This window comes from Gopherus flavomarginatus, chromosome 2 (genome assembly GCF_025201925.1).
Source record: "Gopherus flavomarginatus isolate rGopFla2 chromosome 2, rGopFla2.mat.asm, whole genome shotgun sequence".
NCBI classification, from domain to species: Eukaryota; Metazoa; Chordata; order Testudines; family Testudinidae; genus Gopherus; species Gopherus flavomarginatus.
Genome location: NC_066618.1, coordinates 138601009 through 138618588, shown reverse-complemented (window position 1 = coordinate 138618588; position 17580 = coordinate 138601009).

The window sequence follows — 17580 nt, the reverse complement described above, 5'->3', positions numbered from 1 at the left end:
TTTATTTTTTGCCTGAATGGAGGGAGAGACTTTGGGGAAGAGAAGAACATTTCTCCCCAGAATGTGGTGAAAGATGTATGTATTCTGCCCATGTGTCAGAGTTGTACAGAAATTCATGGCATCTCTTCATGTCTAAAGGAAAATTCCAGTGTTTCAATCAATTGTATAACTTAAAGATCCAGACAGATTAAACAGAATATCAATGTATGCTTAAAAGCACGAATAAAATCTAAAGTGCAGCTGAAAGTCTTCTTGTTTTGCAAAACTATAGTCAAGCATTCGATTCACTGTTATAATTCAGTTACAAGCATTCAGTTCTGTGTAACAACTGAAAGCACTAAGGCCATGTCATGTGTGCACTAGGAATGCTTTGTTGGTATAGTTCTATCAGGATACTGTACCGGCAAAGTGCTAAGAGTATAGATACAGTGATTCCAGCAAAACTACACTTTGCCAGTGTAGCTTATTGCAACTCCCTACTTTTGCCCCCTGCCCCTCCTCCCCCAGTGAAATAAACTATAGTACTGGCAAAACCAGCTTTGCTGATATAACTGCATCTACACTAGGGGCTTTTGCTAGCAGCGCTGTGCTGGTCAAGGATAAGACCTCATAACACATATGATTGACATAGCTATGCTAGCAGAAGTGAATAATGTAAAAGTGGCTGAACGCCTTTGGGAACCAATACTGTGTTCATTCCTACAATACTGTGTTCATTCCTAAAATGGGAGTTTTGATGTTTAATTCAACAGAAGAATCTTCAGTCTCCATAATCTTGTCTGCAGTGTGGGTCAAAAGTTCTCACCAACATGACTATTAAGCATAGTGCTAGCAGGATCCTTGCTGTAAACAAGACTCTAAAGGTTTCTGGTGTTTTTACCAATGTGTCAATGAAACCTAATTTGGAAATGTTCCAAAAATGCAGGGAGCTATATTTCTTCTCCTTTTTTTCCCCGAAGGAATTGGTGAAAGCTTGACCCCTGCATAGGAAACAGAGAATCCTGAACTCAACTTTTGTCACATAAAGGATGAACTAATGTTCAACTACAATATTTAGTTATATAATATTTACTCATAATTTTATGGGCAAAATTTTCCTGAGATCTATACATTAATATTCAGAGTAAAGTAAGTCACTCCTTCCATGTGATGCACACTGAGGTTAATGGGAGTTGCAGACACTCTGCTGTGGTTTGAACAGCAGCAACAGTTCTACACTAGGGCTCCAATGTTTCCTACGTTACAGAAGCTGAACTGGTGTTAGCAATGGTAGGAAGTTCTGTACAAATGTCCCTAGAGTAGACAGGGCCACATGGAATAAATTGATTGTTATTAGGAGGCTGTGAAGAGAGGGTTTTATCATAAATCTTCTGATGTATGCTGTCAGGGGTCTGAGATCTTAAACAAAGTTATTTATTTTAAAAGCAGCAAAGAGTCCTGCGGCACGTTATAGACTAACAGATGTACTGGAGCATGAGCTTTCGTGGGTAAATACCCACTTTGTTGGATGCATTATACTATTTATTTTAAAATACTTACAGTATAATTTACCAGTTGGCATTTCTAAACACATGCAGTGAAAGTGCCTTAGAGCACTCATTTTCCAGGAGCAGGTATTTAGACAGAACAGTCTGACTCTTTGCTCACTGTCTCCTGTTTTATTTATAGTAAATAATGTACACCTGTCAAAAATTCAGCCTCTTCTGTACTTTCTCCTATCTGCTGCCAGCCTTGATATTTAAGCTCAATGGTATAATTCTTACAGCTCTTCTTTGGGCAGTTGGTACTGGGTGTGGGATACACTGGTCATGGTATACCATGGTTGGTTACCATTTTGTAATCGGGAATACCTTTGGTCAGTCATGTTGACTGATAAACAGGTGCAGCTAATGCAGTCACATTTATAATTCTTTATACCTTACTAATCCATTTTTATGTTGAAATGTATTGAGTTTTCCTGTTGCTGTTGTTTTCCTGTAACATTCTTCCAAATGTCTTGTGATTGTAAACCATCTCTTGCCTATGTTCAGTCAAAAGCTCTTAAAATAATAGTTTGGACTGGATTCCCCACTGCCTTGCATATTGCATAGTAATTTATGGTTGTGCAAAGTGAATATAAAATGCTGTCTTTCTGATTGTGTTGCATTTACACCCACATTGCATAGATAAACAACTACACAAGGTGTAAGGTGCTGGAGAATCATACCCGCCCACTACTGTCTTTTTATGCTCAATCTGAATGTGTGTGGGTGGTTTTATATTTTTTAATACTTTCAAAGAAGAGAAGAGTAAAAACAAGCTGACAAACTTCTACTGGATAAACATTTCTCATAGGAATCAAAGACTTGTTTGTTCTTTCATAACTAAGAGATATTATTTAGAACCAGTCGTAAGAAGCTAAGATTGAATCATTGTAAAAGTAAACCCAGCATCCTAGAAAAAATTTCTACAGTTTATACAGAGATAAAGTATATTAAAAATATATATACAGAAAATATGAGTCATGTCATTTCTCAATGATGTCAGTATATCTAACAGTAAAGTAAAAGGATAAAACTCCCAAACAGAAATCAATACTGTATATCAAACCAAGGAACTAAAATTTTAGTTTTCGCTAAACAATACACTAAACTTTCCTGTCCTTAATTATCTGAGGATTGTGGATATATATTCTCTTGCTCATTTATTTGGGTGGTTTGATACCAGTGCTCTGAAGGCTAACTTGAAGTATACCCTGAAATCAAACTCACACTAAGAAAAAAATCCACTCTACCCCCTCAAAGGCTACATCTATGCTACAATCTAGGGATGTGATTCCCAGCTGACATAGACATTCTCCACACCAGCTCTCATTGAGATAGAAGGCTAAAAATAATAGAGTAGACATGGTGGCAGGGGCTAGTTGTGCTGTATCCACAAGTGCAGGTGGTTTGTACTCCTTACAGCTAGCCCATTCCACCACTCACTGTACTACCCTGGCTACTCTACTATTTTGAGTAGGCTAGCTTGATAAGAACTAATGTGAGTATGTCTATATAAGCTGGGGATCACACCTAAAGCTTTTGGTTGCCCCATCTCAAAAAAAGATATACTAGAGTTGGAAAAGGCCTGGAGAAGAGCAAGCAAAATGAATGAGGGTATGGAACAGCGTCCATATGTGGAGAGATTAAAAGGACTGGGAGTTTTCAGGTTAGAAAAGAGACGACTAAGGGGGAATATGAAAGAGATCTATAAAATCAAGAATGGTGTGGAGAAAGTGAAAAAGGAGTTCTATTTACTCTTTCACATAACACAAAAACCAAGGGTCACCCAATGAAATTAATAGGCAGCAGTTTAAAACAAACTGTAGGAAATACTTCTTCACACACTGTGGTCAGCCTTTGGAACTCATTGCCAGGGGAGCTGTAAAGGCCAAAGCTATAACAGGCAATTTGACAAACTCATGGAGGATAGGATCAATAATGGCTATTAGTTAAGAAGGTCAAGAATGCAACCCTATAATGTGTGTGTGTCCCTAAACTCTGACAGCCAGAAGTTGGGAGTAGATGACAGGTCATGGATCATTTGATGATTGCCTGTTCTGTTCGTTCCCTCTAAGCACTTGGCATTGGCCACTGCTGGAAAACAGGATATTGGGCTAGATGGACCTTTGGTCTAACTCATAAGAGCATAAGAATGGCCATACTGGGTCAGACCAAAGGTCCATCCAGCCCAGTATCCTGTTTACTTACAGTGGCCGACGCCAGGTGCCCCAGAAGGAGTGAACCTAACAGGTAATGATCAAGTGATCTCTCTCCTACTATCCATCACCACCCTTGACAAACAGAGGCTAGGGACACCATTCCTTACCCATCCTGGCTAATAGCCATAAATGGACTTAACTCAGTGTGGCCATTGTTCTTATTTTCAGATCTACACATAACTTTAAAATAAAAGTTTCTCCTCCCCCCCAAAAAATGTTTCAATATTTTTTTTTAAAGAATGCAACCCTGTCCCTTTATTGTATGGTTAATTAGAACGCCCACAGTTACATTAGATAGGATAAAAATATAAGAGATATAAGTCCTTATCCATTAGGACATAAGCCAACCACTAAATAATGGAAGTTAGGGAAAAAAACTTACCCCAAAGGCAAGTTCTTCCATAACTGTTCATTGGGGATTTTACCACCCTCCTCTGAAGTAGCTGATGTAGCCTGATTTAGGGTGTACTGATAATATTAATTTGGATAATATGGGAATTTAGTTTATTAATTTTATTTTATTTTATTAATAATAATAATAATTATAACAATAATTAGTATGAGTTTAGACTCGCCACTCTGTTTGATCAGAAGATAACAGTTCTTGTCCTGAATCAGGCTTCACAGAATTTGTAAAGGACCCTCGGAGGTATGACAGGAAGCTCACACTGAGACAGATATAGCCTTAAAGACTTTTTATTAAAATCGATAATAATAAGTAAAAGGTAAAATACTCAAGAGTTACAAAGTTACAATTGCATTACTGCTATTTAAAAGATACATATGAGAATACAGTACTATATGCAACAAAGCTTTGGTTAATATACTCACATCCTTCCTTGATAACCTAGTGGTAAGAGACACAGGACCAGCCTTGCAGTTCAAGTTTCTCAATGCTTGAGTGAGGGATGCAATGCTTAGAAAATGATAAAAGCTGTTAAAGCTGACTAGGGTTTACTTGACTATCTTAAACTTAAATCAAAACCTAATAAAGAATAAAACTTAGGGAAACCAAGCTTAGCCTAGTTCCCTTGAAACTTTAAAATGTAAGAAGAACAAGTTTAGCCTACAAATAGTAGCAGTCATCATAGATAGATAGAGTGGAAGAAGTAAGTGAGAAATGGAGATAGAGAGAAATGGAGATCTAAAGCTAGTAAGAAAATGGAGAAACTGGAGCAAAATGGAGATCCTCTAGGGAGGTGGTTATCTCTTTATAGGGCAAATACCGGACCTCCTTTCTCTCATGCCCAAATTTCATTCCTCACCCACAGAAATGTTAGGGTACACTTATGCCATAGGCTAGTATGTATGTGTGTATTGATGACAGGTATGTATGCACATCAGTCTCTTGTGGTGTACTTGTTAAGTCTGTGGGAAACCCCCCCTATGCCATTCATCATTGTCTATCAGTCTACATAAAAAGTCATAGACATAGGCGTGGGTACTCATCTATTTAGGTAACAAGATATAGGTCAACTTTGCTTTCTGAATAAAAGGTCTTAATCTAGATATGCTAACTTTGCCTTAGCTTAACATATAGGATATGGCCTGTAGATCTCTTGCATTACAGCCAAACTTATTTTAATATAAATCTCTACACCTAATACAATACATCAAATAAAAGATATCTCTCTATATATATACACAAACAGGTTAGTCCTATAAGCTACACTGATAGATGTAATGTTGCAGAAAGGACGCTGGGCTAAAATGGTCACTGGTCTAATCACATATGCTATTCTAATCTATACAGGTTCTTATACCACCTCTCCACACTGTCTGAGTGCCTTAATGGCAATTCCTACCCTGCCAGTGAATGTATAAATCTCATACTGTTTTGACAACATTTGTTAAAATATTATTCTGTTCTTAAACTGAAGTTTCCTAATGTACACTCATGCAAGGAAACAAAGAAATGAGCAACATGGTAGTCACAAGAAAATTAATACTTTCATTGGTCTGAAATCATACTTAGTTTTATCATCAGGGATGTGGATAATGTGAAGAGTATCTTATCAGAGGGCTATGACTTAAAAATATGACTTCTGTGGCTTCATTTGCAGAGCTCTGCTGTTTCCTGCACTGCTGAGTTCATCTGGAATTCTGCAGATGAACTTTCTTCTAGATTAGGCTGAAAAGAGGGAAGTGTGAGGGATTTTCAAATGGAGGAAGGATTCAGAAATAGGGCTTAGAATGAGAACTTCCTTTGCTCTGAAATCACTACTTAGTCTCCACAATAGTGAAGGTGAAAAAAAAAATTCTGTGAGTCAGTATTTGCCTGCTAGTGGCTTATCTATAGGAGTCAGTAGTGCAAAGTAGCACTTGTTTAGGCAGACTTATTTAAAGAAAATAAAATATATTTACCCATCCAATTAGCTGGAAGAAGTGATTATCTCTTTCTATGTGGGCTCCTTTGTTTCTTGGGAAGAAAACAAAAATATAATCATTTGCTTTCTCTTGTTATAATATGTAAAATGATCTTTTTACCCTCTGATTGAAAATAGAATAAATGGCAACAGGAAACACAATCCTAATTTGCACCACCACATTTGAGGATCCCAGGTAGCAGGATATCACTTTCTGCCAAAAACATTTGTCTAAGAGAAAAAGAAATATTAAAATGTAAAAATTAAAATGGTGCTGTTTCAAAATAACTAAAATTGAATTTAATTATTTGTACCTGCCAGAGCTTCTTATTTTTCAGTCATATCATTAATTGTCCAGTTGTCACAATTTGGCATTAAATAGCAGGTTTCCTGGGAAAAAGGAAGCTAATCTGGAATGGGCCTCAATATCTTCTTGTCATTAGAGTTCACTCCTTCTGAGGGGGTTGACATTGGTATTGAGTAGCACTGTGGGAGTCACATGCATCCAACGAAGTGGGATTCACCCATGAAAGCTCATGCTCCAATACTTCTGTTAGTCTATAACGTGCCACAGGACTCTTTACTGCTTTTACAGATCCAGACTAACACGGCTACCCCTCTAATACTGTGTTTTTAATTTTATTTATTATTATTATTATTATTTTATTATTATTTTGGTTCCCAGGCAATTCCAAATAAAAAATCCTTCCAAAATTTTGGCCAAGCTTAAAAAAAATCATTTAGGTTCAAACAAAGTGTTTTTGTTTGATGTTGAAATTTTTTAAAATTTGAACAATTGAATTAGAAGGAAAATTCAAAATGAAAAGTCTTTTCAAGTAAAAAAAAGTTTCATTTTGAAAATGTCAAAATGTGTTTCAATTGTTTTTCATTTTTTTGTTGTTGTTCTTGTTTTTGTTAACTGAAACAGTTGGCATGAATGTTTTGGTTGACCTAAATCTGCATCAGACAAAAACAGCTAGTTCTGTCTCCCACTACCTTACATTCTCTGGCTCACTTAGATGTCACTATTCTATTCTTTTAAAATTATTTGAGTAGATTGGATAGCTCAAGAGGGTGGAAATGAGATACAAAGCCTTTTATCCTTGGATTGCAGGTCCCAATTCAGCCCAGCTTGGTCAAGACAAAGAGAAAATTTGTCACCATCCAATTGGTCTTTAGGGGTCAATATGGATTCAGGTTCAAGAGGGCAGATCTCCACATCCATCAAAGCACATTGCACTACTTTTAACATCCTTTTACTGAAACTCAGCAGAGAGGTCAAATATACAACGTCTGAACCCATGCCCATTGACATCAATAGCAAGGCCCCCATTAACTCATCTGGGTGTTGGATCAGATCAAGAATACACAGGGAAATTAAACTATCCTCATTCCTCAAGGTAATAAGATTGTATTTTCCAGATCTGTCATGCCAGCATTTTTCAAAGTCACTAAATTCATCTGCATAGAAACATTTCTTTTGCTGCAAGTTGATCTTTAGTGGCCAGCCACAGGTCTTCTCTCAAAATGCTCCCAAATTTGCTCAAATTAGTCAGCCAACTCTCTACTATCCTGCTTTTTGACTGAAAGTTTTGTCTGTGTAAATCTTCTTCAGAAATATGAAGGAAAAGAGGAGAGTGTATCCTACTCAAAAAGGAGGCTGGAAAATGAGACTGAAAATCTTTGCCCTGGTAGAAAATCATAATGAAACTAGAATTATTGTGCAATGCATGGAGTTGTGCTCCCGTTTCAAGTTCTCCCGTCAGAAGGGAGAGGTACAGGATGTCGAAGGGGTAATGAGAGGAATTAGCAATGACAAGAAATATATCATGCTATACTATTTTGACATACACAAGAATACCTGTGAAAAATGACTCATAGTTTTGAATCAATCCTCTGGTTATCGTGGCATACTGTAATTGCTACATATACAGATGCAAAGTGTATTTGACAGAATGTCTCAGACTGAATAGTAATATGCTCCTTTGGTTGCCATGGAGAAGGTTATGCTTACAACCTATTAACACAATTGGGAACTTAAAAAAGCAGACTGTCTGGCTCCAACCAGGCTCCTTGCCCCTCCTGGGGAGAGCTGGGATCTTCCACTAAAACTCCTTTCAGTCCCTGTTTGCTAAGAAGCTGATGATACCCAAGGTGAAATTCCTGGGAGCCTAAGAAAGAGCTGTCTCAATGAAAGTCCCTAGATTATGCAAGTTGTTATCAAAGTACATTAGGATAAACCTAAGCCTAACAACAGAAACTCATGAACTGACAAAATGAGGATGATTTGTCATGTGGTTAAGACAAGGCATTGGGACTTGGGAGGCCCAGCTTCCTGGCTTGTCCACAGACTCCCTTTATGATCTTCAGAGAATCTGTTAATCTGTCTCTACTTTATGTATTGTATGAAGGGTCTGTGTGGGTGTCTTGGAAACATCATAGGAAAGGAAACATCACATCTTAGATGTTGTGGAGAAAGAAGTGGCGGGATTTGGACCCAGCCTAGATGAGAGGATATAGACAATGATGACTTGAGGGCCTGAGCCTGTGCCACAATGAGGACCTTGGTGTTAACAGTAATGGAAGTATGGAGGACTTTGGAGGAAAAATTAGGAGTTAAGTTTTTGTCATGTTAAGGCTAAGATGGCAGTGAGAGCCTGGAGATGGTGTTGGTGGAAGACCCAGAAAGGCAGGACAGGACAAAAAGGGATTGGTCAGAAGTAGAAAAAACCCTTGCAAGTTGCCAGCATAAAGCTGGGGGCTAAATCCATATGAATAGATGACATCAGCCATAGATTTCCATGTAGAGGCAGAGAAATTAATCTGTCAGTGTCAATAGAGCTGAATCACCCCTGGTTCCCCTGGGCTTGCTACCCTAGCAACATTAACAATGGTGGAGGGAAGATCAGGCATTGCCAGGCCACTACTCCCTGTCCCTTGGGGAGTGGGTGGATAGCATGCAGGGCTTTGGTTCTACTCCACACAGGCACCAGGCAGCACAACTTAACTGATGCAAGAGGGGAAGAAACCTCTACCACTAAAAAAGCTGGCATAGCTTATTTCACTTGTGGGGCAAGAGGGAACCTGCAGCTGAGTTGTGAGTCTTGGACTTAGTCTCTATTTTATAGCTGTTTTGCATAAAGAATTCTACTGCACTCGACAGTTCAAAATGGTGTTTTGTTGTAGGAGTATACCTTGAATTAGTTAAATTATAGATGAATTCTAAAAGAATGTGAATAATACAACTAAGCAATTTGGCACACAATATACGTGCAAATTTTATCTATGACATCGGGGGGGGGGGAGTCAATGGTTATTATAATTAAGAGAAAAATAGGCTTAAGATTTAAATATACCAAAGTGACTTGAGGGCTATTTGAAAAAAGACTTCAACTAGACTCAACTAGAGAATTATTTTGACATTTGCCTATACTCTCTGAAGACTGTAGTCTTTTAAAAATGTTGTTTTCTTGAAGCTATTTTTTCAACAGCATAAGAAGTGAGCATAATACAGTAATATCTACTCCAGCATCCCTTGGGGTTTATTTGATCTTTAAACTGATTGATTTTATTAATGCTTACTAGTGTTAATACAATGGGCTAGCTGAGGTACAAACACATGTATTCTATTGTCTCTTTGAGTTGTTTGGTAACAGAGTTCTCTAAAGATAAAAGATAGTACAGTATCACACTGTACATTACTACATGCTATGCAGTGTTGACTACTGAAAGGCAGAGCAGACAGGGTCTGTCATCACTGAAATGCATTTGAGACTGGGGTCTCACAAGGCTGTACTATTCTTCTGTGTTTAGCTGTGGCAGAAGTGATTCCAGAAACAAGCAAGCTTTGTTTTTGTCTTGCATCAGAAGGTGAAACACAGAGTTTTCTTTAACAAAGGGTTATCAAGTAGCAACATACCAGAGTAGAATCCAGACTAAAGAATAGCTGTGTCACCCATCTCCTGTAATGTGGGGTGCCCTTTACAATGCCTTGCTGCTGTAGCCACCAACCTGGACTGCTCACAAACAGCCTCCAGCATGTAAATCACTCCCCGCTATGTGTTGCGGCCAACCAGCCACACTTTGGCACTTACCAGCCTTAAAGATTTCCACAGAATGACCCCAACACACTCCCAGATAATCAGTCAGAAACATACGACATGTACTGCCCAGCACTCTCCTGGGCAGTACAAATATGTTAAGTACATTATTCCTTTAAGAGAATAACCTGCATGCAATTTGTTACCCCAAATGGAGTTACCCAGACACTTCAACTTGGGTTAGATAAAACAGTAAAATGTGTGTATTAACTACAAAGAGATTTTAAGTGAGTACAAATAGTGAGGCATAAAAGTCAGAAATGGTTACAAGAAAAAATGAAGGTAAAACATTGTCTAATGCCTAATTTTAGCAAACTGTATGAGATTCGAGCAAAGTTTCTCACAATATGCTTTCAGCAATCTTATGGACCAAACTTTTTATGTTAGGACCCCTCCCCCAGAGTCCAGCAGCTGCTTCCTTTGTCTCTCCAGGTGCAGTGAATGCGATGGGCAGGAGGCGGGGAGGAAGGATGTGTCTTGGGGTGTTTGTCCCTCATTTTTATAGTTGCAGTCCCCCTCTTGAAGAATACATCCAGCTGAGACCCAGGAAACAAAGACTCTTTGTAAAAGGATATTCCCTGTTGGTTTTTTTCACCTGTTTGACTGTCCTTCATATTCCCTCTCTGCTTGATGACTCTGTTTACTGCTTAAATGCAAATTAAGGCAAGCACACATTCCTTCCTTTGTTTGGGACAGGACCGTATTCTGACTGGGCAGGGCTGGGGAGGTTGGAACATGCGTTAATAACATCATTGTATATGTAACTGCACATGCAATGTTGCCACACATATTTTACCAGGACAATATTGACCAGCAAATGATGAGTTTTCAAATGATACCTTACAAGGCATTGTTTGGACAAAGATTATTACAATAGTGTGTAGGGTGTGAACATGGGGGTATATTCTGTCACTCTAGCACTCTTCATTCAGAAAATATTTATGTAAGGTTAATAAAACAGCTAGCAAAGATAGACAAAGAGAACATTGCAACAAAATAACATAAACCTACACTAGTGCATCTCAGTATCCTACAAGTTTATTTAATTAACCAGTGTAAAAGGGTTTGTACCCCCCACAGGCAGGGAAAGTGTTAGGGCCAATTAACACACTGGACTGTACCTGGCAGATGGGCCAGACCTAATTAAAGATGAAGATCAGTTGGGAAGAAGCTATTAAGAAAGCAAGTCCAGAATAGGAGAAGGCCCCAGAGAGAGTGGAAAAGAATGCTGAAGTACCTGCCACTAGAGAGTGGATAGACTGGTTGAGTTGAAGAGGAATCCCAGGAGGATAGTTGGTTCAGGGGATCCTCTTCTCTCCTGAGCAGCAAAGTCTAGCAAGAAGCCATAGAGAAACAGAGTAGCCTCCAGAATGGAACAAATTCTAATGGTGAGCCCTGACAAAAGGGCAGGCTCTGGACTTGCAAGGAGAGAGCCCACGAAGTTGTTCAACTGAGGAATTGAGAGGGTTGAAAGGTGATGCTCAGGGAGGGCAGAAATGGGTTTATCTGGGATTTAGTTTGTGGTTTTGTTGGGAGATTCCATAGGAGTGCCCTGTGAGTCCTGTTCTGAAATAAAGATTAATCTAGAGACGCTGCAGTGGGGTCCTTGGACTGGAACCCAATGTAATGGGAAGAGAGTCTGGGTTCTGCTATCAGCTCTTGTGGATGTGATGTGAGGTCCCTGAGAAGGGGATAAGACCTGAAAATCCTGAGTGAAGGATGAGAGCAACAATTGGCAGGGGGAGCTAGAAAGGACAGAGCTGTTATGTCACTCCCAGCCACAGGGAGGAGTTCCAATGTTGAGGTCACCCTTCTAGAAGCAGCTAATATTCTCTCATGTACTCCCACAATCAGTTAAAATACTATGATCAATTATAAGATTTAACTATTGAGGCAATATCATCATTACTTTTGAATGAAAAATATCTATAGTAACTAGCATGGATTGATACACTTATAATTGTTTGATAGGTATGATATTGACTTAATGGTGTGGACACAATATATTTAGAGTTCTGCAAGGTGCTTGAAATGGTACAGCATGACATATTGACTTAAAAAACCATAGAATGATACAAACTTAACATGGCTCACATTAAATGGACTAAAATGGGCTAATTGAATGGTCTCAAAATGTAACTATAAATGAGGAGTCATCCTTGAGCAAGTGTGCTTCCAGTGTGGTTCTGCAGGGATCAGTTCTTGGCCCCATTCTATTTAACACTTTTACCAATGACCTGGAAGAAAATATAAAATCATAAACTGTGCAGATGACACAAAAATTGGGGGATGGGTAAATAATGAAGAGGACAGGTCATTGATTTTAGAGATCTGGATTGCTTGGTAAACTGGGCGTTCACAAACAACATGCATTTTAATATGACTAAATGTAAATATATATATATATATCTAGGAACAAAGAATGTAGATCATACTTAGAGGATGGGGGACTCTATCCTGGGAAGCAGTGAGTCTGAAAAAGATCAGGGGGTTCATGGTGGATAACCAACTGAACATGGGCTGCCAGTGTGACACTGTGGCCTAAAGAGCTAATGTGATCTTTGGATGCATAAACAGGGGACTCTTGTGTAGGAGTAGAGAAATTACTGATTGGGTGCAGCAAGTCAGATACTTTATTATCTCTAGCAATTGCTTGGAGGGAGAGAGCTAAACAGGTCTCTCTCCAGGTAAACAATTACAGCAAGCATTTATACCTTTTGTTACATACAATAATAAGCAACAGCTGCATTTTATTTATACATAAGTCATCCTGATATCTTATTTTTCTCACTTCAATTTAGATTCTAGTCTACATTCCATACTTATCTAACACAAGGTCTCAACAACTTTTCACACAGTTCTTTCCCACTTGCCTCACACAATCCTCGCTTCTACAAATCTCGCATTATTAGGGTTACAGCTAGCCTGACTCTTGCTCACAGAGGCGACTGTTTGCATTGAAATCCCCTTCAGATCCCTGTCAGTTCTTGCTCTACTTCCTCATGTACAAGACTGTTTCAAATGGACAAATAAAATCACTATGGGGGCAGTTGCATTCAATTTAGGTATAATAACAAATTAAACATGTCTCTATAAGTGGTATAGCTGAAAGTCTAAGAGATTTATTCTGACCTCACATATGCTGGGTTTAGCATGATGCAACTTCATTGATGTAAGTGTATGTGAGCTCAGAATAAGGCCCACAATGTTTTTAATCTTGCAGTGACTGTGAGCTCTTTGGGACAGTCTTTTTGTTCACTGGTTGTACATTGCCTAGCACAATGGAATCCTGGCTCATGACTTGGGCTCTGAGGTGCTATGGTAATACAAATAATTATATTAAACAGAATACAAGCACCAGCATGTAGCAGTTAGCACAGGTTTCTAACTTAATATTTGCCCCAGTTGATCATGTTTGGCCTTAAAGCATATGGCTAAGCATCTTTCTTAGTGCGTTCTTTAAATCCAAAGAAACAGTCACAGGTAAATACTAAAATTCTGGTGATTTTTTTTAAATTGTTTTCTCTGTAGCACTTCAGCAAAGTTTTAGTGGCCTTGAATATTATCCTGCTCCTCCAGCATTTCACTCATTTATAATATTCCTACCCTTTGTTTTAGGTATCTTTCGCTACTCGTAGCCAGACATAAATATGCTTAAAAGAAAGGTGGAGTTATTAGAAAGTATCTATCCATCTCCTTCTGAAATCAATGATAGTCTTTCCATGATTTTGATGGGGTTGGATTGGGCCCTAAATTTGACCTGTATTGTAAAATAGCCTCAGACTAGATTAGACAATCTTGCTATTTGTTTCATAAACCCTATATTTCTTTCAATTGAAAGAAGAAAACTGTTTATTCCTGAAAAATAGTTACTTGTGGAGAAGCTGGCAAGAGATACACTACAGATGAAAATTGATTAATCATGTGTGAGATAATGGTTCTCTGGCAAGCATTTTTCCCCAAGATTTAAATCAATACATCCTTTAAAAAATGTCTAAAGCTTGACTCAAGGTGTTCAATTATATAAGAGAATAATTATTGATTTTTCTGGGTTCATTATAAACCTGAATACTGAGAGCAAATATATTTGAGGTGGAAAAGTAATACATCCAGAGAGTTGGTAGATATATAGATTTTTAAAATAAAGTATATTAATATGCTTATATCCATAATGTAGTTTAGAGCAGAAAGAAAGAATTCTAAGCACCACAAGAATAGTTCTTGCATTCATGGACAAACCAAAAATAATTTGTCTATTATTAAATTATGTCATTCACTGATAAAAGGTATCTTTTGAAGTGGTGGTTGATTACAATACTTAAATATATATTCCTTTTTGTTTTAACTTTTAGTAGACATCTTGCTTGAATGTAAGTGACTTTCAGAATTTTCATTATTCATTTTAAATATGTGAGTATTTATGAATTCATTTAGAGACTTTAAATTTAACATAGGCCAATAACCACCTGATGAATTTTGGACAGCTAATAAGGAATTTAACTACCCCTTAGCACAATCTAAATGAAATACCATTTCCAATGCATCCATTGACAGATTCTTGACTTTTTTTTCTCATGCTATAGTAATTGTCTTGATTCATTTTCCTTTTGAACTTGATTTTTTATTAAAGTTATTTTCAGCTCAACTTACCTGCTACTCAGAGACAAAAGACTTAATTTTCCATCATGGTACACTGGTAGATTAAAGACCATATTTTTAAAAACTCAATCCTTTGTCTTTAACTCCTTAGATTTCTGAAACTGAAAGAACAGTAAATGTTTAATGTACTTTTCATCTCCAGTACTCATTGCTTACTTTTTGCATTTTACTCAGCTTGTGTAATGAAAACTGGTTTCACTGCCTGGTTCTCATGTATTAGCACGATGCTGCAATATCTTGATTGGAAGCATGGTAGGAGAATTTTTAAACACAAGCAAACACATTTTAATAGAAATAAATTCAATTGAAATTTAACTTTTAAAAAGAACTCATTAAACATTACTTTTTTCTATTTAACTATTCTTAATAACAGTACTGCTGACTTCAAAAATCATGAGTCAGACCCAAAAATATCATGAGCTTGGCTTAAAATTATATATATATATATATATAAACTACTGGGTTCCTTTTCTTTTCTGGTTTCTGATCCTTTTGGGCGCACTCAGATCATAACTTCATGCTTTCCTGTGCAACCATAAGGGTTAAACCTTTTTTTTTTTAAACTTTAACTGTGATTCTCATGCAGTCACTTGTCTGCAGGAGTTGCGGCATTAAATAAAACACAAAATATTGCAAGAATCACTGCAGAAAGTCAATAGCAAACTCCATATTAGTTCAGAGGAAGCAGAATTAGGCCCCCCATTCTTGGGGGCTCAATCACCTTGATAGTGTCATTTTCTGAAAGATGGCTTGGAATTTGTAGGTGCAAATGTAATGGAGCCAGCATTTTCCCTCCCCCAATTAATGGCAGATGCAAATTATTTTCAACTGTTTAAACTGCACTCTCATCAGTATATCAAAATGCCCACTTGAGTGTACAAACTCAGAGTCTGCGTATGCAACCAGTATTTGTGAAAATGTTTTTGGCTCAGTTTTAGGCAGTAAAATTTGGCCTCATCTGTGTTTACTACAAAATATTTAAATTGTCTTCAGCCGTGCCTCTGCCTCCTTGCTCTTCCATGCCCCTTTGCGCTGCTGCAGGCAGCAGGGGATGTTGGGATGGAAGCAATATCTGTTTGTGCTCTTATAAGTGCAGGGATTGCCATGGTGCATATTTTTATGCAGGGAATACAAGGGATGAAGGCTTCTTTTGCTTTCCTCCTGCATCCCTACTTGTTCTGTAGAGTCATAGATCAGTTTGAACAGCGTCTGAGAGAAGCAAGTAGTGGAGGAACAATGTAGCTGAGAACTAAACATAAATCAATTATCTAGAATTTGGAAAGTATGTAAGTTTCATCTGTGATGTATAAACTATACTTTCCCTTTGCCATCTTCAACAGAGTACATGTTTGTTAATTAATTAGACTACAATATAGTATTCCATATAGCTAGGGGGAAAATTTGGCCAGCAGAATAAGATCAATAAAATTTGTATAATAAGAGGTACAAAATAGTAATTAAAATAAATAGAAATCAAAATGTAGTTAATTGAAATGTGACTTTGCATTCTAAACACATTTAGAATTTATTTAAGATTTAACAACATAAGCATTGTACTTCAAAAGTCAGAATGACTACTAAGAGAAAAATATTATTTAAATATTTGCTGAATAAATGCATTTGAGCTGACAATGTTAATATATATTCATTTTCTTTGAGTAGATTTTTATAAGTAAGGTTCAATTATATGTAATTAACCTAATTCCAGGTCCTTTACTAGATGCACATTTACACTCTGCACTTGTTTTGGACTGCGTCTACCTTTCTGTTTTTGAAATCTTTATTGGATTCAATTCATTTTACCGTTGTGCAGCTCCAACAGCACAGTGACGCCTGAGTCTGTTCAGTTCATGCTTTTATTCCTTGAGGAGTCTTTTAATTTAAAACTGTCCTTCAATTTCTGTCCTCTGAGATGGCTTACAATAAAACTGAGGAATAATTAAGAAAAAATGTGCTGTGTATCCTGGAAGAAGAGACATCTTTCACTATAGACATTTCTTAATCTTTAAAATCTTTTATTTTCTTTTTGACTCATCATTCAACTTACTTAAAAAAGACTTTGCATTTCCAGATTTATATGACGAATAAAGAACATTCAAGGTTTTGACTATCTGAATACAAACACTGTCCATGAATTTCAGCTCACACAATGACAAATAGGTCTGGAGTTAATGTGCTGCTTGCATAGCTTATAATAGGAAGAGAGGGTGTTTAAGTGAAATATTAAGTGTGCAGCTTCTCTGATATATCCTGCAGCATATTTTTAGTCCCAGATTCTAAAAGATAATGAAGAAAAGGGGACAGTTTTAGGTGCAGCAAACTGTTGGCGACAGTGGAGGGTAAAATAGAATAAAAACAAGAGATTACATACAGGGCAGAGGGAAAAAGTCAATTGTAAAAGTGCTGTTAGTATCCACAAAAACACAGATTGGCAAAACCTTCAAAGATATACTCCTGGGACATCTCTTGGCCTAACTGAGAAGCAGCTTTGATAGGATATCTTGTCCATCACTGAGCACTGAATTCAGAATTACATTCTGTAGAGGAATCACAGGGCCCATAGTATCTCTTAAATTCTATCAGGTCAGACTCCAGTGCGCTCCAGCAGATTGATGCCTTATCCTGAAACAAGGCTGAGACTCATCATTCTGACATGCAACTACTTGGTCCCTGAAAAACCCATGAATATAGATAAGAAAAATGACTGAGTGGA